General features: G+C 40.3%; 1 protein-coding gene across 7 annotated transcripts in view; it reads left to right on the plus strand.

Annotated features, from left to right (window-relative positions):
* Window positions 1–8245: 8245 nt before the first annotated feature.
* LOC111870707 (bone morphogenetic protein 1) overlaps window positions 8246–26688 on the plus strand; it is a 258814-nt gene continuing 240371 nt past the window's right edge. For 5 of the 7 annotated variants that reach the window (XR_002843906.2, XR_004513699.1, XM_023863187.2 and 2 more), the window contains exon 1: window positions 8246–8511. The gene's annotated coding sequence lies outside the window, so the exon portion shown is untranslated. The remainder of the gene's footprint in view (window positions 8512–26688) is intronic. The other 2 variants (XM_023863188.2, XM_023863189.2) reach the window with 1 other exon arrangement.

Raw genomic sequence — 26688 nt, forward strand, 5'->3', positions numbered from 1 at the left:
TGTCTGTGTCATGTTGCTACTCGCTCGGCGATTTGTACTCGCGGTTATCACAATTCTACGTCACGATACTCGTAACCCTTGGTGGTCACGGACTCCTCTACTTACGACATTTCACACGAAATGACAAAACAAGTGTCTGTCGCTCCTTATCCCATCTGTGGTCAAAGTCTTTATCAGACTGCAACGGAAGCTGACACATCGCTTATGAGAACTACGGTTATTGTGTTCCTGGAGTATTCAACGGCGAAGCTGTGCCATTATATTCAACTCTGATACCCTCTCTCCTCGCTCGCACCGGTTTTTCTATCATCACTGCCCAATCGCCTTGACGCGTTCGGAAGGAAACGGGTTCGTTCCTTCTAGCTTGCTAGCCATGAGACTCTTGATGTGGAACTCTCCAAATCCACTTTAGTAAATTCAGGTTCTAGAAAATTTTTTACAAACCTTTTCTTTGTTTTAGATCAATTTGTGTTGGGCGCTCAGCTTGAAGCATAACATTCCTATAAATAATAAACTTTATTTAAAATGTCAGGCTCTATTTCGCAGGAAATGCACTGCGTCCCCATTACAAAGATAGCAGTTACAAAAGTTAAAAAATAGCCAATAGAATATCTAAAACAATAAATGAATACTTCTCTGGTTTAGGTCTGCCTCTAATTTAATGTTAAAATTGTTTATCACAGACGTCGCGCTTCGTATATTTTTTGCAGAAAGACTTCCCTTGAAATTTACCGCAATATCTGCAGAACTGTGTTACCCGCCGTGATTCCATTAACATAATCCGACCTCGACATATGTAAACTGAAAACTGGCTAACTAAGAAAGAATTAATAGTCACGAGAACATAATACGTACATCTACGTACTACTGTATTTGCTTTCATCATACAGATATTTATTACCTTTTGATTTAACGAATAATTTCTTTCTGGTCTTCTTTACAACACAAACCGCAAAAACACAAAACCGGGCATAAAAGGCACGCAGTTCCATAGAACTCCAATTGACAACACGAATTTTTCGGAACTTCTACCAATTTACAGTGCGCTGTAGAGCGTGCTTACCTTTAGTTACTATAGGATTCTGACGATGGTGTATAACACACTGATATATTGCGTTTTTGGACTTCATCCATCGTCCTGGTTTTTAAGATAACAAATAAAAACACGACGTTTCGGAAACTGGATCTGTTTCCGTCCTCAGGTGAAGGAAAACAGGTCCAGTGATTGAGGCTAGCTCTTTCTAACGGACCCAACAGAATAGGTGTTTTCCTTCACCTGAGGACGGAAACAGATCCAGTTTCCGAAACGTCGTGTTTTTATTTGTTATCTTAATAAAGAGGACGATGGATAAAGTCCAAAAACCCAATATACCAGTGCTTACCTTTACCCACTCCGTGCCAATAACCTTCTCGCCCCTACGTCAGCTGTAACTGAATATCGCGTTAAAGACGCAAAGAATGCATTGTTTTAGTACTTGATTCTGAATGGTCTGTAAAAACAGTCGTTTTTTTTCAGCGGAACGTGGGAAATTCCCATTAGATTATGACTCATTACCGCTATTATCACAGTTTCATCATTTCAGTGAAGATAAACTCGTCCCCCGATAATTCTGATTGTTTCCAGTGGTTTCTAAACTCATGTTAATATCCATGTACGTAAGAAACATCACTTTTATACTCAGATATGTTGACATTTTATGATTTAATTGGTGGAAATCCCCCCTCCCCTCTCTGCAGATTATCTCATCTCGTAGAAAGGGCACATCGTGATTGGGTGTAATAATGTTGGAATATTGTATTGAAATACACCGCTGTCACTTTCTCAATAGTGGGTTTCATGGTGCTAATGATACTGTTACCCGATTCCACAATAAGAGTTAGAAGTAATTAATTCCTCCTGGCTTTTGTGACAGGTTTATATTTGAAGAGTACTGTTTTCTTTGATGTCAGATCTTGTAGCCTGTTTATGGAAGGTTCCAGAGAATGTAGTGCTTCCATCTTCAGGGGCGAAAAGTAATTCAAGCAATCAAACAAACTAACAATCTTCTGCCTACTTCTTGCTTGTTTGCTTTTCTTTGCTTAGGCTTCTACCTTCAAAATGGCCGCAGTACGTTCGTCTGAAACATAATTAAACTTCTACGAGTCTACATGGCGACACATCAATTAAAATGGTTATCTTCACAATAACCGCGTGAGAACCACAAGTCTCACAAGTTCATAATTACTTAGCCGCCTTTATGGAACTCAAAGATTAAATTCAGTGTTCACAACAGACAAAAAAAAATTGGGGCTATCCTGAAGTGCTTGACACAAGTCCACACCTACATGCCCTAGGTTTGTTTTAATGTTATCTTATTCACGTCTGTCTTCCAAATTATATCTTCCCTTATGGTTTCCAATTAAGATATTGTTTGTAAGCCTACTCATCAAGCCCCTAAACTACACTCCCCCGTTCATCGCATCCAACTCGATTTATTCGCCCTAATAATGTTAAGTGAAAGTACAAATCATGAAGCTCCTTGCGATGTAATTTTCTCCGCCCTCCTGTTGTTCTTTCATATGTGCAAACTTAGCACTTTGTTTCAAGTTGTCAAACAAATGAGCTCAATTCTTTTCCAGGCCAGTTCTATAAATTTCGTACCCTGTCTGGACAACAGCACAGTTCGAGTAGTGTAATTTTCATAATCAAATTTTAACGCTTTAAAGTACAGGGGAAACTATATGTATCATCTAGTTTAAGATTAAAGAAAAGTGTTTCGTCTAAATGAACTCCAGTTATTTCCCTAAACATTGTTGATCGGTTATTCTTTGTAATGGAGATGAAGTGTGAGTTGTGTGAGGTAGGCTGCGTGTGATTTTAATACAAATTGGATGAACCTAAAACTCTCTCGCTTTCACTTCTTCCACCCCACAAGAAATCACTAACTAGTACATGTACATTTCTGTTCTCGTAGCATTCATATTCATATTTAATGTGTCTTCAAGAGATCTATGTACATAGATATAGAATCTGTCATTGTTTATGCTAGATAACAAAATAATAAGAAGATATTTAATCATACAATATATATCCGACTGGATATCACAAAGTATAAAACATACATTTGCATCTATGGTACATATAATATATCACTTACTATGCAAGGTAAGACTATAGTATAATAATTGATCATACAATGTAAATCCGACTGTACATCCATTTCACAATAATAATCATTTGCAGCTTAATCAGTAATTTTCAGATTGATGAAGAAAGTATGTTCAACTAGATATTTCTCAGACAGGAAATACACTACACAGAATGCTGTGCTACTTGAAGAAGAGCTTGATGGAATTTGAACCAGATTAGAATATTCACTTATTTCACAAACATTTCCATTTTGAATGCAACTTATTATTTAGCAACTCTTCTTCCTCACTACATATTTCAGCCATATATGGCCATTATCAGGTGTCTCCCATCTTGCTAAAATTGTTACATTGTATATAAAATTTTCATATTTCATACGAACCCGATATTTCCTATTAATATAAATTTACCTTAATTAAAATTCCAGTGTTTTCCTTACGGTCATTGGTCATTCATTTAAAAGCTATTTGCCTGAGGGTCTTTTGTTTTGGATTCATTTGAGCAGTACTCCCTTTGCAGTGTGGATATTATCTGTAATGTGGAAATAATGTGTTATGTTGTATAATTTTATTGTTAAATTTGTAAGGATTGATGTTGTTTATAATTGTACTTACGCATGTTATTTGTGCAGATCATAAGGACGTTGTTGTTGTGGTATTATCATTTTTGTTACAATCATAAACAACATCAATACTTATAAATTAACAATATAATTATATCACAACACATCATTTACACATTACAGATTATATCTGTACTGAAAAGGGAATGCTGCTCAAATGAAACCAAAACAAAAGATTCTCAGGAAAACAGCTTTCAAACCAATGAACAGCAACCATAAAGAAAACATTGGGATGTTAATTTTAATTAAGGAAAATTTGTTTTAATCAGGAATTCACATGAGATAATGAAAATCTGACACAGGGTGCAACAATTTTAGCAAGATAGAAAAGATTTGATGATGGCCATGTATGGCCGAAACATGTAGTGTCGAAGAAGAATTGCTATATAATATGTCACATTTAAGATGGAAATATATGTGAAATAAGTAATATATTAATGGAACAGGATGTTTAACTACAATATTAGGATATTCACCTCGCAAATTTCTGGCACAATTAGCTCGAAAGGCTGCCCTCCAACTAAGAGCAACCAAGAAGTTATGTCTAGTTATGTACAGAAATAGACAAGTTAAAATGACTGAAGGTGCTTATGAGAGTAGAATGTGTATTTTAACTGGATTTTGCAGGCAGTATATGACAGTGTTCCTGACCAGAAACTTGCATTTTTATTGATGAAGCTTGGTACAATCTGATATTATTGGAAACACTGAACTTCTCTCGACAGATGACAGCTAAGGTTCTAGCTAACAGGCCAATGGTAAGAGAGTCGGTCTTTTGAGGAAGATGGTGTGTATGTATATAAAGTAACGTAAAAGAAAAAAAAGTTAAAAGCTATCCCTGTAACAGGCCGTGGAGGCCCATAGGGTTGTGAATTGAATTGAATTGAATTTATTTACATTCTATAAATCCTAAGCAGAGATGTTAAGGTTCCCATATTTTCTAGACAGTCGGCTCATAGATGGCGGCAAGGTTGTCAGCCCTACGCACCAGCTGCCCTTTACCCCCAAGAACATTCCAAGAATATTCCTGGTATTCATTTCTGTTAGAGGCTGAATCGACTCCAGTGCCTTCCAGTGGCTGGAAGGATTAGGTCAATTGAAAAAAATTCATTGACCTCATTGGGAGGTGTGTATGTATATAACGTCTTTAAATGCAATTCTTGAAGCAGCTTCCATTTTTGCAGTTTTTTTCTTGTTTTTAAAAGACACCCTGCATTCTATAGGATTTATGCATATCTCAACTCAGCAGAAGGTGAGAGTTCATGTTTCAGCCAGTCTTTTTATGTCCAACAAAAAAGTGAAATCAATGTGCCACATGTGCTTTAATGACTATAACAGAAAAATAGGGGTACAGGTCTTAGAAAATATTAAATTGTAGTCTATTTATCCTCATGAAGTATGCTTCAGTTTCAATCAGGCCAAGCACCAAGATTTTCGGCATTACTCACAGCAGATGATCTTATAATGGTCTTCACATTTTGACATTATAGCTGCTGGCAATGCTGTTATGTTGTAAGACAGCTAGAGTACACGGCAATAAAAAATATTAGAATTACTAAAATTGTAACATTGTGATGAAAAAGAATTCTCATAAAACCCTTTCTTCAGTGATATCTGATTGTCTTACCACAGAGAATATGAAAATTAGCCTTCTGAGGCTGATGCCATGTGATCTTGCAAGTAGGTAGGTAGGTAGGAAGGAAATTTCTATCATGAAGACAGAAACAATGCGTTCCTCTGAGACATTGTTATGTATCTATGAGACAACATGTCATCACATCCCAGAAGACCATAATGTTCATTTTCATTCAGTGTTTTGCGAAATGTTTGAGTAGGTAGAATTATTTGGAATTGCTATAAATTTGCTATAAATATTCTAAACTTTGGGCTGAGGTCAAAATAGGTTAAGAATCTGCTAAACAGAACATTATAGACTGTGACTTCTCCTCCCAATTATTTGAGATTAATATAATTTATGGTGCAGGCTAAGCAATTAATGAAGCATAAAAGTAACATTATCCAACTTTTTAGTAATGTTATTTGCTTCATTCCTGATGTGTTTAGATTGACATCATCTGAATGTATTGGAATTGGGTGATGGCATTTTCTTCTCCACTGTAAGATATAATGGTTATATCATTATGGCCCAGACATCACATGAAAATGTTGTATCACATGAAGACGAGGTTGGTATTAAAGTAAGAGAGGATTCAAATGTGTCATAATCCTGCAAAGCAAATAGCATCATGTGGGTTACAAGCAGAAATTTCTGCAGGTTATAAACAGGATGTGACAAAGTCTGAAACCAGAATATTAGGTAAAGTTTAAAAGCAGAAGCACTACAGGAAACATTGGTAAAATTAAGGGTGCAGCGACAAAGGTGTTATGCTGCAAAATAATTCCTTTGAGACTTTCAGAATTGAAGATATCAAATATCTGTTACAGATAATGGGCAAAGTGGAGAAATAGAGTGAGGGAACACATAAAAACGAGATAGAAGGGATGGAGTGGACAAGGATACAAAATTATATCTGGGAGGAAGATTTGCATAAATCTGTATCATATGGTGGTGCACTCTGGTGGAAATGCTATCGGATCCAAACTTCTACAGCCATATGCTAGTCTCTAGCTGAGGTTTGTTGAGAAGACCTTCACTCTCTAGGTTTTAATATCCTATCTCTAATTAACAGATGTTAATGTGACAGCATCATTATTATACTGTTTCTTACTAAATACTGTGGCTTTAAATTACAGCTTGCAGTATGACACTGCATGTTCCTACTGAAATTCTGTACATAGAGAAGGGGGACAGTAGATACATTTTGGTGACACTGGAGACCAGCTTTCTATTTAAGATCTGAAGTAGCATGTTCAAATGTATCTATAGTCAATGTATTTTTTTCTTCCTTGGCACTACAGCCCCAGTGGGCCTAGGCCTATCTCTGTGAACTTCTCTGTTCATTTCGGTTTTTCTAGATCTTAGACATATGGTAAGACTCCTTGGGCAGGTGATCAGCTCGTCGCAACCTGTAGACAAACACAGAAAAATGCACACAAACATCCATGTCCTGAGTGGGATTCGAACCCACGATCCCAGCTTCCGAGCGAGCGAAGACAGTGCACGCCTTAGACCGCTCGGCTACCGTGACTGGCTGTAGTCAATGTATAGATCCTTCATATTGATCTTTACTTTTAGAACTCCATTTTCTATATTCTGTTCACAAAAAACCCACAAACCACAAGCATTCCAATGATCCACTCTCCTTATTTCTTGCTAAGTAGGGGGAAACATATATGAAACCTCTTTCATTTTCTTGCTCAAGTTTTTGTATTCCATTAGTGACAAATATCAGTCTCAATTTGAATTCCAAGTTCCCAATGAAATTCCCTCCTGCTACCCTATACTATCTGCTAGCTAAGTCTACATATACTAAACACCATCCTCATGGAAAATTTCTCCATGTGTTTCTACCAATTGTTAGTTCCAAAGATTCCTTAGTTTGCTCCTTTTTTGTGTTCACATCATTTATGTAATTTATAATGTGCTCCTCTTCTTAAACATGACCTATCACTTTTCATAGACCATCTTGCAGAATGTATTCTTTCACATACATTTATCTTCGTCAGGACTGGCCCAACATCATCATAAATACCATATCATCTATATGAGTCGCGATCACTGACCACCCACACATCATGATTTTAATAACAGCTACAGAATCATTTTATACACCTTCCCTCATTTCCCATAAATGGCCTTTGTTCAGTGTTAACTATTCATTGTGATTATGCTCTTATATCTCAGCTTCTGGCCTTTTATTCTACAAGTGGCAGATGGTCTACCAGAGGAATCTAAATCCTACAAGAAAGATGCCTATTTCTGTTTTTCCTTGATTTATTCTTCAAGAACACATACCACCTGCCATATTTTGAAAATAGCTAGGGCTTGTAGAATCCAGCTAAATCAGTAGTAATAGCACTGTAAAGGATCTTCTACTTGTACAACTCTCCTCTAGACCGGACATGGACAGAGTTCTGTGTTGTGTGTTTCTGCTGTCTGCTTGAGCCTAGGCTCTGGTAGTTATCCATCTCACCCAACCAAATTTTATATATTTTGTATGCTTTTAATTGTTCAAATATGTGTTTCAGTGTAAGTATCTGAGTTTTTTGGAGTCAAAATTTCAACAAGCCTTCTTCAGTCCTTCTGGATACGTTATTCCATTCAAAATTGCCTGGCGTTTTTTGGATAGCTTGATCTTTCTGACAATTGACGTTACTAATTGATATCTTTGCTGTACTTAATTTTGTTTTCATCCGCTTTGAAGGGCAAGGTATTTATATACAGAGTTGAATACGTCAAATGTTGCGGGTTGCAACTCCACCCCCTCATTTCTAACCCCCACCCAGTCATTTCAATCGACACAATGGGTTCGCCCGTTCTGAGCTTGCTTTGACCCGGCCGCTCCCATTCCGACGAGAAGAGTCGGGTAAGTTGGACGTACGTATGTGTGCAGTGTCTACATCTAGCGATGTCAGGCAGGTAATAATCAGGACGGGGCGGGGCGCCAAGACGTGATGGACGCGTTGCTAATCCGTCGCGTGTCCTGACGTCAAGTTTGTGTCAACACGCGTGGATTTATTTAGCGTGTGTATGTGTAGTTCAAGTGCGTGGATACTTCTTTTTATTCTTCACGTGTGTGCCAGGTTACTGCAAGAAAGGGGGAAACATGGCTGCCATCATACTATCGTTCGCTCGAAGGTGAGTCCGTACCTATCTATCTCACTAGAAATGTAAGCATATCTTTAAATCAAACTATTCTGTCAGTCATCGCACAAGGTTTCGTACTGGGGATTGAGTGCACACTATACTCGTATATCCAATGATTTTGCATTGTATATTGTTTTCTCTTAGAAATAAAAATAATTTACTTTTGTGTCTAGGGAAAAATGGTTTGTTGTGTCTCGAAAACTGAATTTACTGCTGTGATGATTATTATCTGATTCAATGCAATGCAATTAAACGGCGATGCAGTGTGAATTTTCTCAAGGGGCGTGGCTTGTAGGAGACTGGGAAGTGTTATAGCATTCCTCTATCAGTGTAGGCCTCAGATCATGCTGTTCCGAATCATGTCTAGGAAAGATAACACGATTCTGTCATAAGTTTATTCGTGTTCCTTCACTTGATATGTTTCTTAGGGTGCCGCTTTCAGTATTTAGTTAAAATTTGGAAGCCAGCGATTTGTAGTCCGTACAAATAGCTCTCTAAATTTATTAAGTTACGAAAATCATAAAATTTTCATAAATTCAGTTTCCTATGAGTTTAACTACGCAGTCATATCTTCGGCCTGATTGAACCTGGGTATGCCCCACCTTACACGTTAAGGACACATCTAATGTCGTCAAGTCATGCGATAAACTCTAGTGGCTACCGGAATACATGTCAGATCATGGATCGAATTAAAAGCTAGAAGAATTAGTTCTGTAAAGTAATATATTTTTTTTTTTCATGTTTATTTGAAGTTTAGATTTATAACTCTGGTAAACAGTAAATTCAAAACAACTTTTGAAAATATTTTCCTCATACAATATTAGCACTTCAGCCTCCGGTGCAAATTGCATAGGAGGCTGGGTAGGTCCAATATTTAACCTGGATATTGTGGCGATCAGAAAAATATCCACTCACGCCGGGAATCGAACCTCAATTCTCCGAGATTCCAGTCCTTGCCTAATCACTATACTGACTGAGCTTTCCGGGTACACATTTCAAGGTAATAGTAGCCAAAAATGCAGCACTGAAAGCATTTGTAGACATGGTAGCCAGCTGCATCCTAAGCATTGCTGGAAACGGTAATGGGCTGTCAGTCGAACATTTTACCTTAATGGTTTAAGTGTAGGACAGGGACGGAGAAACATTATACGGCTACGTCCCAAAACCTAAAGAGAAAAATTGTATGCATGCACAAATACATTTTATTTTCACGCACACATGTTACGCATAAAATGACATTCCATTTGTAAATTCATTACAATTTTTTATCAAATATTTTACAGAAAATTGTCTTCGCAACATTACATTCGACGTCACTTGAGACAATTGTGGAAATTGTTCATCACTCGTATAGATAAAAAAATTAACATATTGTTCAACAATTAGTTACTACAATTTATAAAAATATTGTTAATTTTTTCGGCATGCCAATTGAGGCCTTTGTAGCCGTGGTTCGCAGTCTACATTACAGAATAGGTCAAAGTTAAATGTTTTGCTGATGGGAAAACGGACCAATTCCCGAATATTCTTGAAGTGTTTTCTTTAGTTTCTGAAGCCAAATCTATAGCACGGCGTAACATCTACTTATTATTTTTTTAGACTAATTTCCTTATTTTGAAAAAAATAAAAGGTTTATGAGATCACCTTGCCGTCTGTGTCTGTTTACGTAAAAGGAAAGTAGGCGAATAGTTCTTCCCATAACTTCTTGTTGTTTCATTAATGTAATTGCCGTGATGCTACTGGCGTCGTTAACCAATCGAAAAATCAAACAGACACGATCCTGAATTCATCTACGGTTTTTGGTGAAATCTGATGTCGGAGATTCGCTGAAAATGACTTCGAAAATAAATTTGAATCATGTAGAATTTGAGGGTTCACAGCGGTGGTTATGAAGAGTGCTATCTTCTGGAATAAAAAGCCTTGTAATTTGTTGAAAGTCAACCGACGTTTCGGAGGAACATATCGCTTCCATATTCAGAATTTAATAAGCCAAGCAAGATCACTCCATCACCTGCTTTTACGCTGGTATCTTGTCCGCCTTATTCGACCCTGAAGATGGAGGCGATATGTTCCTCCGAAACGTTGGTTGTCTTTCAACGGGCTACATGGCGTTATATACCAGAAGACAGTATTCTTCATAATATTGTGCCATTGGAATTTCGGAGAAAAAGTAAATGAATGTTCATATTTTATCAGAACGTAGAATAGAGTCGTTGTACTAGTATTAAGATAACTCACAATTTCTTATAAAAGGTAAAGCCGTCCCTGTAACAGGACTTGGAGGCTCATAGGGTTGTGAGACGTCGAGGCTCTCACATTTTCTAGAAAATCGGCTCACAGATGGCAGTAAGGTTGTCAAACTTACGCTCCGGCCGCCCTTTACCCCACAGGAACATTCCTGGTACTCATTTCTGTTAAAGGCTGAGTCGACTAGGACTAGGTCATTTGAAAAATCCAGTGAACTTATCGGGAATCGAACCCGCAACCTTCCGGCTTGTAGCATAGTTCCTTAACCAACTACGCTACTGCGTACCCCCAACATTCAATGTGCAAAGCTTACGGACCACGTAACCTTAAGTTTCAACAATAACGTGTCTGTGGCTGTTTAATTCTAGGATATTGAAAAAAACTATTTGATATAACATGGCACCTTGCCTTGCCATTTAAATAATCGGAATTAAAATTTTCGGTTAGCCTAATCAAGCTTATTGGCTCTCTTCTTTCTCAGAGAAAATCCAGAGTTTCGGTCGAAGGTGAAATATTTAAGCCAAAGGAGGGGTGCAGGGCTGCCACAATGTTTCGTCCTGTCCCCCACATTGTACAGCGTATATATATATACATGATACGCCCCAAACACCTGGTGTCTGTCTAGGTCTCTTTGCTGATGACACCTGTATATATGCGACAGACCGCAAAGGGGGTTATATTCTCAGAAAGCTGCAGCGAAGGTTCACTGCTATTGAGACGTGATGTAAGTGCTGAAACATGAAATCAATGAAGCCAAGACTCAGGCCATCTACTTTTCTCATTATTATTATTGGAAGGGGTGGGTTTCCCCATACACCGCGACTAATAGTCTATTGTACGTCCCCCTTTGATATTCTACCAGTCGCCATACCCTACCGGTATTGGTGCGTGATATCAGCCCCGTTCAGCCAACGAGGTCGGCCCTCGGTACCTCGATTATTCCCCCACCTACCAGAGGCATTGGAAACTACTTGGGCGGGAAACTTGCCTAATTTTGCTCAGAGGTCTCCGGGAGACATGAGGATCTTTTACGTGCCATAAATCTACGACACGGGACCCACGGCTTAAAGTCCCTCCCGGAGGACTTCTTCCCTGAAATTTTCCGCCCTTAGAAATTCCACGACCTCCGCCGGGTACCTTGAGTTGTGAGGTGGGAACGTTACCCCTAGACTACGGAGGCCGCTTACTTGTCTCATAGACTTAGGTTCCCTGAGGCTCATCTTACTTTAAATGGACAAAATATCCCCTTAGTCAATCATGTAAAATATCAATGATTTAATCACAGAATTACATGTGCCACCTCAAGGTGTCACACAGGTCTTGGCGTGTGCAGATACTTGCAACCGTTCCAATGGCACCAGCCGGTGGGATTCTCCGTTATTCTGACTCCGGGGTTCTCGCCTCCGCCAGCAAAGTAGGTAATAGGTATGCCACGACTAATAGGCAATTATGATATCTTTTCCTTAAAGGATACTGGTTGCATTGGTAACCTGGATGGGAAGCAAACTCCAGGAGTTAGGAAACACACTGTCGCTTGAACATGGTGAACTCTCTGTTTTTTCTGATATGTAGATATATGTATATTACTGTTACACTTTGATAGTTATACAGTCACACAATTAAGCTTCTCACACGGTTAAGTGACTATTTCCTCCCTAAAACGTCTTATTCGATTCCTAAATTTCTCCGCATGGACCTCTCTGGCTGTAACTATGGTAACTCTCGTACCTATCGTCACTGTAACTCTCTGACTGTCTAACTGTCGTAACTATATCCAACTAACTCCTTTCTTCCAGCCGAGACACCTTTATAACACCCACGTATGAGTATGAGGGATGGGCCATAAAATCCGGCCCTCGCACCGCGACCATCAATGAGCTAGTGTGCTTCCCCTTTGGAGTGACCCTTTATTAATCCTACACTTCGAATGAAATGTAGGACTTTATTTATGGGGGCGTCATAGAAGTCACTTGGTTCCATGAAGAACTGACCCAGGTGGCGAAATCTTAAGTAAGCTTTAGTCTCACAATCTCTTAGGATGTTTGTGGCCGATTCGTCTTCTTGTAGGCACCTTCCACAGGTTGGGTCATCTGTCAGTCCCAGTTTGAAAAGGTGCCATTTTATGTGGCAGTGTCCAGTAAATTATCCTACCACCCATCTTAATTCATCTCTGTTTAATTTCAACAGGTCCCTCGTTCTTTTGTCAGAAGGTCCTGATATAAATCCTTTTTCCTGTTTGAGTCCAGTTGTGGATTCCCAGTGTTTTTTTGTGATTTCTGTTAGTCCAGCCCCTGATCGCTTTCTTGGCAACTCCAATTGAGATGCCGCAAGCTGGTTCAGGTCCTGTGAATGGCTGTTCAGATCCTGTTCTTGCCAGCTGATCTGCGGTTGCATTCCCAGCAATACCCTCATGGCCTGGCACCCGTATCAGCTGAACTCTGTTACGTAGGTCGTACCGAAAGCCATGAGCAATTTTTTTTGCATGCAACCTGGGAACAGCAGACGAAAGTGAGTATCGTGGTAGGTGGAACCAGCTGTTGTGATAACCTTGAGTATCTTGTGACGTCAATAGCTTGCATCACGTGACCAGTATCACTCCTAACAAAATGGCCGACAACGATATGTCGTTTCGCCAGCGTGCTGTCATCGAATTTCGTGTGAAAGAGGGAGTCCTTGCTGCAGAAATTCACCAGAGACTTCAACGTCCTTATGGAAGTGTGTACATGGGTGCGAGCAGTGTTCGAAGATGGGTGAAACACATTAAAGATGGGAACACCAGCATCGAAGATGAGCCTCGGAGCGGTCGTCCTCGAACAGCCTCAACTGAACGCAAGAAGGAAAGAGTGGATGAGATCATTGAAGATGACAGGCGTGTGACTGTGGACACAATAGCCCGAAAACTTTGAATAGGGTACAGTGCAGTACAGGAGATGATTGGAAGCTTGGGCTATAGGAAAGTTTGTGCTCGTTGGGTCCCGCGGTTATTGACCGGAGACCACAAAGGTAAGCGAAAAGCCATCATCTCAGAACTGCTGCAGAGATATCGACACGAATGCGATGATTTTCTGTTCTGTATTGTGACAGGTAACGAAAGGTGGTTTCACCATTTCGAGCCTGAAACGAAACGGCAGAGTATGGAATGGCACCATTTGCATTCTCCAACAAAAAAGAAGGCAAAGACAATGCCATCAGCTGCGAAGGTGATGGGCACAGTCTTCTAGGATGCAGAGAGGTTTATTCTGGCCGAATTCCTGGAATCTGGGCAAACCATGAAGCTGCTCGTTATGTCCAGACGCTGCACAAGGTCCGTCATGCATTGCGCGATAAACGTCCGGGACGAAACATCATCATCCTGCATGACAACGCTCTCCCCCACACCGCTCGCCTCACATAGGAAGCAATTGCAGAGATGGGGCGGGAAGTTCCTCCACACCCTTCCTATAGCCCTGATCTGGCACCCTCCGACTACCATCTTTTCGGATTTGTGAAGGATCAGCTGCGTGGACAACGTTTTGAGACAAGGGAGGCAATTCAGAAAGCAGTGCATCAGTGTCTTCGAATGGCTGGAACGGTATTTTACAGAAGGGGAATTTTCAAACTCCCAGAACGCTGTGTACAAAGAAGTGGCGATTATGTGGGGAAAAAAAAGAAATGTCTGTAGATTGAGGTGGCATATTTGGTTTGTCAATAATAAAGCATTTTACTTTACAAAAATTGTTGCTCATGACTTTCAGTACGACCCTCGTATTTCTGGCCAGTTGTGTGAGGGCGTGGTGGCAGTTGCAGACCAATCTTGAAGTGATTTGGTATGTGCCAAGTGCTTTGATGGCAGCTTGACTATGTGATAGAATATAGACATTCAAATTTTTGTAGTTTCTGTCTAAATTCTCAATTGCGCATGCCTTAATAACATACACTTCTGCCTGGAATACTGTTGTGTACTGACCAAGGCGGAAACTACGTTCCGCCTGTTCCATCACAATACACTCCAGCTTCAGTGCCTTTATTTGTCTTGGAACCATCTGTATACCAGATTAGTCCCCCCCTTTTTTCGGGTTGAACCCCTTCTTTCCATTCACTTCTCTCGGGAAATCTGATCGTGAAGGGCTTATCATAGACATGTTTCGGTGTCATTTTATCAGATCACATTTGTAGAATGGGTGTCTGTGTAAAGTAAAAAGTACAGGACGACCACGAGCCTCTAAGGAACAAGTTGCGAGAATCCGTGCTGCGTTTGAGAGGAGCCCGCAGAAGTCAACAAATCGAGCTAGCCGTGAGCTTGCGATCCCTCAATCCACTGTCTGGCGTGTGCTAACAGTACGTCTACATTTGAAACCATACAGACTGCAGCTCGTTCAGGCACTTACCAATGACAACAAAAGGAAGCGGATGGAATTTTGCGATTCGATGCTGGAGATGATGGAAGACGAAACCTTCATTTCACGTTTAATTTTTAGTGATGAAGCGACTTTTCACTTGAGCGACACAGTCAATCGTCACAATGTGCGTATTTGGGGAACAGAGCACCAACATGAAACAGTTGGGCACGAAAGAGATTCCCCTAAGGTGAACGTCTTCTGTGCTGTGTCTCAGGACAATGTTTATGGTCCCCTTTTCTTTGAAGGAAACACCGTTACAGGACAAACCTATCTCGATATGCTCCAAAACTGGCTCTTCACTTCACTGCAAGCAGATTCGCATGACTTCATTTTTCAACAAGATGGAGCACCGACCCATTGGCACCTGATGGTCCGAGCTTCTTTAAATGAAAAAGTGCCCCAGCGATGGATTGGTCGGAAGGGGGCCAAAGACCTTGCTCTTTGTGTTTGGCCTGCGAGATCCCCAGACCTCACCGTGTGTGATTTCTTCTTGTAGGGATATGTAAAAGTTCACGTTTATGTTCCACCGCTACCCACTAACCTCGATGACCCTAAACATCGAATAACAACAGCGATTAACTCAGTGCATCGTGATATGCTGATACGCGCCTGGGAGGAATTCTCTTATCGCATTGATGTTGCCCGTGCTGCAGGTGGTGCCCACATTGAACACTTCTAAGACAGGAAATAAAAGTTGATTGTGAGTAGAATACTTGTGACTTGGCTGGAGTTTCGTATTACTTTCCTTTAATAAAATATTGCGTAATAAAATCGGTTCATTCTTTTTTAATAACCCTGTATTTACTGTTGAGCTCCCAAAGGTGTTCATCCACGACCATACTCCACAGCAGAGGGGAGAGAACACCTCCCTGTGGACACTCTCTCGCCGCAGACGCTCTCAGGGTCTCTTCAGACAATGTGGCACTTATATTCATGCTTTCCAGCGTAGCACAGATTGCATATTGCGCGCTCAGTGCCATGCTTTCCAGCAGCCTGTTTTATTGTATCAAAGGAGGTTCTGTCAAAGGCTCCCTCTACGTCAAGGAATGCTCCAAGGACAATATCCTGTGTTCGATAGCATTTTCTATGCGTGTTACCACATTATGCATTGCGGTTTCAATAGATTTGTCTATTTGGTAAGCATGTTGGTTTGCGTGCAGAGAATGAATCTTCAATGCACCGTCCCTAATGTCTATCTACTACTGTCTCCATCGTTTTCAAAAGGAAAACCGACAACGATAAGCCTTAGACTCAGTATAATCACGTTTCCCGGGCTTTGTTATAAATGTCACTTTGACTTGCCTCCAGGCCGTAGGGATAAACCCATACGCCATGCAGGCCCTGAATATGCGGCATAGGTGTGGAACTAGATGTTCCACCCCTTGCTGCAGAAGTACTGATACAATTCCATCTCTTTCCGCAGACTTAAATGGTTTGAAGGTACCTAACGCCCACCTAATTTTTGATTGATTGATTACCTGATTGGCCAGGTTCCAGTCTCCCCTGTTCGTTACGTGTCCACATACGCCCAGGTTCTGCTGGACCCGCCCATCACCTGAATCATAAATCAGCTTTGAATCAGGGAAGTGAACTTTGACCAGTTTTTTCAGTGTCCCTTTCCCGCATGCTTACCATCAGGTAGCTTGATAGTACTGACCTTATTGGTCGCCTGTTTTGCCATGACCTTCATGAGTCTGGCACTGCCTGGTACATCTTTGATCTCCTGGCAGTACCTCCTCCATGAGGATCGTTTGGCTTTCCTTATTTCTTTATTATAACAGGCGAGGGTTTCCTTGTAGGTGTCCCACAGCCCTGTTCTTTTTGTTATATTAAATAACTTTTTTGTTTTAGCTCTTAGCCCACTCAGCTTGTTATTCCACCAAGGTGCATTTCGTGGTAAGCGAGTGGTCTTGGCTGGACAATTATGATAATAGGACAAGACAATGGCCTGTTGCAACTGGTCAACAGATCGATCTGTGTCCCTTATCTTGCGTTTACTTCTCGAAATAGTCTCCAGATTCACTCTTAGGTCGTCCTTGTACGACTCCAAATTTGTTCTCCTGGAATTCCTAAAGGTAACTTGTTTTGTTGTCATGTTACCTATTTGAAAGCATATGTATCTGTGGTCCGATAGAGACGGCTCGCCAGATGCATGCCAATTAATTACCAGGTTTCCTAGTTTATTTGTCCTTAGTGTCAAGTCAATGACCTCCTTCCTATTGCGGACCACAAAGGTAGGTTCGTTGCCATGAGTTAGAATATTCAGGTTCGAACTCACCAGAAATTCCATAAGGCTTTCTCCCCTTTGGTTGGTGCCGGTGCTCCCCCACAGGATGTGGTGTGCGTTGGCATCACACGCAATGATGAGTTGCTTTTTCCTTCCGGCTTAAAACCAGTCCTACACGTAGCGGTCACAAAGTGTTACCAACAAAACACTATTTTAATGTCCATATCTTAATCTTTGTTCTCTTTTTTTCAAGGTTTTAATTTTTATCTTTACTCCTGTAATTTTAAGTATATTTTCATCTAAGGTTTTAACTTTAATTTTTGCCCAGGATATATTTACATTTTAATTTAATTCCAAGATACAATAAGAATCCTTATTCGATGAATGTAACGACAGTTGACTGGTGCTCTGTAAGCCTGATGATGACCCGTGAAAGGGTCGAAACATGTTGCGTCTTTAATAAACATAATACAAGCAAATGCTGATGCAGTAGTGTCTTCTTTGTTTTGAATGCAGATTGTTATGTAGCCGGTACATTCTATTCTTTATATATCTTATACTAATCCAGACCCGAGACTGTCGTTGCCCAGCGGGACCACGAGGAGGTGTCCCAGAGCTGTCTCGACGCAACCCTGGTCCATGATGCGTCCCGACAAAGACACAGCCGTAGTTCGGCCACCCTCATAGAGGATGGCGTCATTACTACCTGTAACGTGTGACCTAAGAAAGTCAAAGTTACTTCCGCCTAACACCCAGGTAAACTCTACGTCACAGCCCCTGAGTGCCGGTCGTTAGGAAAGGGTTACGGTCGTCGGATTCTAATAATGGGCGCCAGTCCATCGTTTAGCTTATCGGGGTCAAGTGCAATTATGTTGACATTCCTCCAGGCAGGCCTAGTCCCGTTATTGTCCATTAAGTGCTTGAGATTTTTTCCATGAAAACCCATATCGTTAAAAAGCATAACGCAGGATAGCACAGAACGTAAATTACAGATACTATTTGTAATGACACTGGTATGGCCGCAGAAAGGATCCAGTCCTCAGGTAGGTCTCTCATTCTCGTGGGAACTATAGGTAGACTCATCATAGACAAAATTAACAATTTAAAGCGAGGGATTTACGATTACAAAGTCCAATTAAATTATTTATTTTACAGGTATTTAGCCCAATCGAATTTAACTTTGCGTAATAATTTACAAATTTCGCATTGCATTTTGGTGCATCTTAGTCCTGGAAATAGACATTAATGGAGCTCTATAGGATCCAATAAAGTCAACAGACGAAATGCAGTTATCGTCTGTTTAACCCAGACTTACAAAATATAATTTATGGGTAAGAAGCCCACAAGTTCAATTGCGTTAATATGATAGCTCGACAGAAGATTGTATCCTGAGTCGGTACAATCATATTCACATCTTCATAACATATTTCTCCAATATAAACGTCAACTTACAGTATGCCATATTTGACTTTCAGTCTTTTTTGTTTAATTCGCTTAGTGGGGGGTGTGGAGTCCAACTGGGTTCACACAGCATGGCGGCCACTGATTGGCCTATTGTACCTGCCCCGAGTGATTATGATGATGGAGAATTTGGTGGAATGAAGATTGGCAGGGGAAACCGAAGTACTCGGAGAAATCCCGCCCCAGCGCCATTTTGTCCACCACAAATCCCACTTGACCACACCTGGGATCGAACCGGGGCCGCCGCGGTGGGAAGCCAACGACTAACCGCTTGAGCTATGGCGCGGCCTCACTTTCAGTCTTACTTCTGTCTTCAACATAATCATTTCCTCCACTCAACCTCTACTGGACCGTCAATATTTCTTTATGAAATAACTTACTTGTAACTTACATTCTTCCGTTGAAGTTATAGAACAGTTTTCACAGTACAAGTACTTGTAACTAAAATACAAAAGTATCACAGTTGTACAGAGCAACAGATTAATTACTGTTTGGTGTAGACCTGTTTATGAATAGATGCCAGTATTAACGAACTGAGTTTGAAAGGCACTAATTTCCTTCTCAGCCGGTCACGGTAGCCGAGCGGTCTAAGGCATGCACTGTCTTCGCTCGCTCGGAAGCCGAGATCGTGGGTTCGAATCCCACTCAGGGCATGGATGTTTGTGTGCGTTTTTCTGTCTTTGTATACAGGTAGAGGCCTTGCGACGAGCTGATCACTCGCCCAGGGAATCCTACCGTATGTGCAAGATCTGGTAAGCCGAGGTGAAACGGAGAGTTTCATGGAGGTAGGCCTAGGTCCAAATGAGGGCTGTAGCGCCAAAGGAAAAAAAATTCCTTCTCAAGTTATGGCCAAAGTTATATGTAATAAATAGGATTCTGCTTTCGCAGTCAGCGTCTAGAAACAGGTTACCAATTACATATAAACGCTTATTATAGAACGGCACTACCTATATTTCTTTACCATTGCTGACAAATATAAAAAAAATTATTTAACCTGCAGAATTTCGTATTTCCCCGTTTGTTCTGGGCAATGTAGTCATGCTACAGCTAATTCTAACTCCTTAGAGCTGGGTCGTTCTTGAGTAGTCACCAGTCGTTCCGCTACTCAAGAACTTTCCAACATTACCGTGTTCACAAAAGCCCTTCAGTGATCCCTATCCTGAACCGGATCATTCGAGTCCGTTCTATCCCATTCTATTTCTCTAAGATAAATTTCAATATTATCCACCCACCTGTGTCTTGTTCTTCTTTCTTACTTTCTGGCTTTCCCAGCAATATCCTATGGGCATTCCTCTTCCATCCCATTGGTGCTACATGCCCTGCCCACCTCATCGTCCTTGACTTACTCTTTTTAATTATACTTGGTGAAGAATACGAGTAACGAAGGTCCTCGATACGCAGTTTTCTCCAACCTCCTGTCACTTTCTCTCTCTTCAGTCAAAATATTCTCCTCCTTTTCTCAAACACCCTCAGTCTATGTTCATCCCTTCATGTCAGAGACCTAGTCTCACACTCATAAGATATTACAGGAATAATTATTATTTATATATTGTAATATTTACGTTTTTAGACAGGAAGCGAGAAAACGAAAGGTTCTTGACTGAATGGTTGCAAGCATTACCTTAATTTAATCTCCCAATATTCCTCCTAAATCAAATTTTGAGTTGTTATTTACGTTCAACAATATTTGAATTGTGCCACGTTTTCAAAGGATCTGTCAGCTATATTTATGTTATGATTTTGCTCTGCATTCTGGCGATGAGACAGCAACATATACTTAGTTTTCTCTGCTTTTACTTCTCGACCAACCTCCTTACTAGTTATAATTAAAGTTTTTGTGTTTTTATTTATGGTATCTACATTATCTTCCAGTAAATTCACATCGTCAGCATAGACCAGCAGCTGATGTGTCCCATTCATTTTCTGTCCCATCTGGTTTTCCTGGAACTTCCTAATGGCATTTTCCAAAACAAATTTGAAAAACAGTGGCGATGAATATCTCCTTGTTGTAGATCATTCTGGATAGGGAAATTGTCAGACAAATGTGTATCTATACAGAATTTACTATACGTTTCATTTAAACATATTTTAATCAGCCTAACTAGTTTCATGGGTACACCAAACTATGAGAATATTGTACAGTACTTACTTCATAACTGAATCATAGGCTTTCTTGAAGTCTATGAATTGCTGATGAACTGTCTCATTGTACTCCCACTTTTCTCCAATAGCTGACGAATTCAAAATACCTGATCAGTAGTTGATCTGTTATGTCGAAACCAACACTGATGGACCCACAATAAAGTAATTTAGAAATGAATTTGACCTTGAGAGAAGAATATTAGATAACGTTTTATATGAAGTTGATAACTCACAATAATTGCTACAGACAGTTTTATCACTGTTCCTGTAAATTGGTACAACAGTAGGCTCTTTCCACTGATAGGTAATTCTTCCTTCTTCCAAATGGCATTAATGACTTCTTGGACTCAGATCGTAATGTTTCACCTCCTTCTTTAATCAGTTCTGCCAGAATTTGATCAACATCTGGTTATTTATACTTTTCAGCTTGGCAATAGTAATTTCAAATTCAAAAGATGTAGAGTCTGATAATGTTGGCTGAGCTACATGTATTTCTGTCTAACATTAATGATGCCAAACACATTCAATAACAGAGAAGTAATTTTCCCTCCTATTCAAAATGCTGTGGAAATCCGCAAGCAGAGAAATCATTCTCATCATTTCTAAGGTAGTTCTAGGTTGGTAACCCTCCTTAAATTTATTTATTCCTGTATACAGGCGTCTGATTTTCTTGTTCTTACTTTGTGTTACAAACTCATTAATTTTGTCTTTCAGACATTGACTCTTTTGTTACCTGAATTGCCTCCTGGCTTCACATCTTATATTGATATTAATTTTACGATTTTAATGTGACTGTAGACGGGTTTGGATTTGCAGTAGGATTTATTGAACATAACTACAAATAACTGTGACAGTCTCACCGAGTTACCCGCCCCAAAGATCACTGTAACCACAGCATACATAAAGTCTCCTCAGTCTGCTATGTCTTCAGCAGCCGTTGCTTGGTGCGGATCCCAACACTGTCTTCTGCTTCCGAGCTCACGTTCTTGCTGCCTGGCAACTGTCTCACAACTAATTCATTGCTCCAACTGTTTTGCTTATAACATCTCGGTACAGGCCGCACAGTAAACACCTTTCCCCTGTTGCTGTATCCAGTTGTTGCAATGGAAAGACGTTTGTTTGCGTAACGGCTATTGTATATTTCTCTATCTCGCGGTCTTTGCCCAGCTACGGGTCTACAAGCCTCAATATTATCCCAGTTTATTTGGCTTGGATCGTATAACATTTGCAAATTGGTTTGTTTCCTTCGATCCATCATTTTTGAACACCCTTCTTCAAACCATGACGTATGCTGCTTCAGTTTAATAGTCGAGATTCTCTTCGATTGAAATTTTTATATTTTCTCTAATAGATTCCCAAGATCAATTGTTGTCCATATATTCGTCTAAGTTTTCCAGAGCTGCGATCTTGTTTGAGATTTTAACCCGATACTCTCTACCTCGTTTAGTTTATTGAGATTGAATCTCTCCATATCAGATTTTTTGCGTACCTCTTGTATTTACTGTCAGTCTGTTCCTGACGTTTGCAGCAACCAGACGGTGAACAGTGTTACAGAACATTCCCCTGAAAGACCGAACATCAAGTATACTCGTAGATGCATGCCGTCTCCTGTCTATAAAAATATGGTCACTCTGATTACTTATCTTTCCATCATGAAATGCCCAAGTATGAACATTGTACTCTTCACAAGTAGAATTTTGGATGTGGCAAAGTTTACAACTCTAACTGTATTATTACTAATTTCGTGCAAATTTTCTTTCCTAGTTTTTGGTTTGAAGATGTCTTCTCCACCTACTTTAATATTAAAATCTCCTAACAACTTTTTCTCATGGTACTTCAGGAACTGATTGAATACATTTCCTAATTCCTCATAGAAACTCTCCTTCGTATAATCAGTTTTGTCTCCTGTTGGGGCATGAACATGTAGAACAACGATATTGCACCAGCGATTTCTCATGAATATGTACATCCTATTACTAACATACTCTGTCCTCTTAACTGTGATATAATTTTCTTATGTTCAGAAATCCTGTATCTATTTCATGACTCTGAATCTCAGTTCCATAGAAAAATGTATAATCGCATACTGGTTCAGTGTTACCCCTATCCCATCTGACCTCGTGTACTCCCACTAACTCTAACTTATACTTTGCTATCTCTCTAGCAATTTTTGAAGGGGAGCCTGCCCAAGAGATGCTCTCTACATTCCATATTCAAAATCTCATGTCCATTTTCCTTTGCTCAGGTCTTTCCAAAGAATTAGTCCAAGTCAGACGCCCTGTGTAACATTTCGTGTCAAATTGTTTCTTTTACGACGGGGAATTTTTAGCCCTATCCCAGACCCCCAGGATGGAGGGCCACAACTTCTCGGCTGTCCGCGACTGCTTGTTCAATATATTCGCATCTACCTTCCATATCTGGAAGCCGTCTTCGTTTATGTCATAACGCCGTGATTAATTTGACTTCACATATAATTTTTACCTCGACGTTTCACTCAAAAAAAGAGACTAACAAAAATATAAAATGTCTTGTATTTCGGGTAATCCATGCGTGAATAAAATGATGTTGGGTCAACCATCCTGGTGCAGAATTTGATTATGGTCATTATTACCAGTTACTGGGGCACGCGGTAGTGTAGATGGTTGAGGCACCATGCTACAAGCCGGAAGGTTGCGGGATCGATTCCCGATGAGTCGGATTATTTAATTGACCTAATCCTTGCAGCCGCACTATGGCCCTGGGGTCGACTCAGCCTCTAACAGAAATGAGTACCAGGAATCTTCCTGGGGGTAAATGGCGGCCGGCGCGTGAGGCTGACAACCTTACCGCCATACATGAGCGGACTGTCTAGAAGATGTGGGAGCCTCAACATCTCACATTGCATATTCATTCTTGGAACGATAAGACAGTTTGCGAGGCTGAGTTTTATTACAGTCAAGATGAAGGTTATACTCGTACAGACGTTTCTGCTTGGCACATCGATGACGAAAAGCAGGAATTTACTAAACTTGAAATACGAGTGTATGTCATCCAGTACCCATCACTACATAGGAAGACAATTTGTTTAGCAATTTCAGACAGACTTGAAGCAATTTGAAAGTATCGGCTATATTAAGTATTAAAAAAGTAAAGGTGAATATTAAGTTGTCCTTCTGCTTAATTAAGTGCAACGCCACGAAGACCTGTGAGAGAGGGCAGGTATCACCCCGCTCGTTTTGACGATCCACACTAGCTGCATGTAAGTGGACAGCTTCACACATCGGCCGCTCTTTCTTGGAAAAATACCCGCTGGATAGGAGGCTGGGTTTGGACGCCGTTGAGAAGAAAGAAGCCCCGTTCCCCTGCTCCGGAATCGAAAACTGATTCTCCGGTCTCCAGGCTACTGCCGGAGTTATCCTGATGCCATTAACAGGAAGTAACTAAACAATTTTTTCCAGTGAAGGGTGTCTAAATTTATGCGAAATCCTGAATGTTAACGGAACAAGAGTTTAGCAGAAGATTTCTGTTTTCTGGTATATGACTCCTTGTAGTCCGTTAAAAGTCAACCGACATTTAGGAAGAACATGTTATTTCAGTCTTCACGGTAGAAGACTAAGAAGCAATATTTGCTTGCTATCTGCTTCACGCTGGTTTCTTGCTTGGCTTATTCTTTGACACTGAAGATGGAGGCGACATTTTCCTCCGAAATGTCGGCTAATTTTTAACGGACTACACGGTGTTATGTCCCAGAAGACAGAACTCGTCATAACCACTGCGGTGGGAACCTCAAATCCTACAATAATTTGACCAAATACACGGCAGTAGAAAGAAGTTTCTCGTAAGTTGAAATGCAGGGGCGATGAAGGAATCAGTCACGAGAGGTTTACGAATTGAGATTTTCACAGCATTATGACACTGTACTCGTATAATGTGGTAGGTCAATAATTACCAACCAGACAACATCTTGTCATAAACCACAAGACCACAATATGTACTCGGGAAAGAAAATAAAATAATTTTTTCCAACAATAGAAATAACTGGATTACACATATAAATACGTACCTTCTCGAATGAGATATGTGAATTGAGAGAGATGAGTTGGTCATGTAGATAATAGGTATCTATCAAGTAGGTAAAACAGTGATCGTAGAAGTCGGTCATGTCAGTAGGACACCGAATATCATGGTCCTTCTTTTTGGGAGATCTGGGTTAAAATTACGATCCGGAGAAATGTTGTATTGATTGAGGATGTTCGTCGTTTTCCTCAGCCTCTCCAGATAAAATATGGAATAATGCCTCAAATTAAGTCACAACCGTGTCCATCAACATTCTTTCGAATTCATTAGTCACAAAGTATTCATCGTTAGACACCATGTAACCTAAGCCATTGAAAACATTATGAAGTAGACCAAGAATCAGTTAAAAAGAAAATGTAAAACAATTGTAGTAGAAGTCGGTCATCTTCGGAGGTTAATGATAGATCCTGGAAGTCAGTCATGAAACAAACAGTGCCATGTCGTTGAGACAAGCCACGGGTCTTAGTTAGTTAGTTAGTTAGTTATTTAGTTATTTAGAGAGGGTGGGTTTACCCATGCACCGCGACCAGTTGATCTATTGTGCTTCCCTCTATGATATTCTACCAGTCTCTTTACCCTACCGATAAATGGTGCGTACCATCAGTCCCGCCGAGCAAGCGAGTTCGGCCACTTGCTTAGCGGTGTCTATAATGCTTCCCCCACATATCGGAGGCCTTAGAGGCTATTGTTGGGCGGGAAACGTCCTGGAATTTGGCTCAGTGATCCCCTTTGGGGATATGAGGTTCTTTTACGTGCCGTAAAGTTACGACACGGGACACACAGCTTAAAGTCCCCCCCCGAAGGACTTGTTCCCTGAATTTTTTCGCCCTTAAAAATTCGACGACCTCCGCCGGGTATTTGAACCCGCGTACCACGAGTCATGAGGTGGGAAGGTTACCTCTAGACTACGGAGGCCGCTATTCACGGGTCTTACAACAGACATTACTGTATAGCAGATAGAAGATTTCACAGTCGATTGATTTTCAAATATCTGTTGTAACAGAAAGACGGCAAGCGAGCATATGAGCAGCAGCACGTCCACTTCCAGACCGTACTCCTGTATTCAAGTCAGACAGAGGGTCTTGAAGGAGAATACTTGTGACAAGTTCTCAGATGAAACTTCTTTTTTTTTTATACACGCAAAACACCGAATCCTGCTAATTATAAAATATATTCGTAGGTACAATACTCCTTCTAACGATTAGGGCTAGGCTATATGACCTCGTTAAGAAAATTTATTTGGTAGTCTTCATAACCTCCTTATGCATAATTTAAGAAAGGTATCAAAGGTAAAATAAGCGAGGCAAAACGAGTCGTAATTTCTTCCATGTTCTTTCACATGTCGAAACACACAGCTCCTTTACGTTGTACATTTGAGCTTACATGTGTATTATTGTATAAATCGTCAGTTTTTACTATGACTGTACATAAATTGACGAAATATTTTGAGTCATTAGTGTATTTTTGTTCTCTTAATTACATTGAATACAGCGCTATCGTGCAAAATCATGACATAAAGATAGGAAACGGATGTTTTGAAAATGTGGCACACTTCAGATATTTGGGAACAACGATAACATATCGAAACCTGATTCAGGAAGAAATTAAGAGGCGATTGAACTCGGGGTAATGCTTGCTACCATTCAGTCCAAAACA

Source organism: Cryptotermes secundus, unplaced genomic scaffold (genome assembly GCF_002891405.2).
Source record: "Cryptotermes secundus unplaced genomic scaffold, Csec_1.0 scaffold59, whole genome shotgun sequence".
Classification (NCBI taxonomy): domain Eukaryota; kingdom Metazoa; phylum Arthropoda; class Insecta; order Blattodea; family Kalotermitidae; genus Cryptotermes; species Cryptotermes secundus.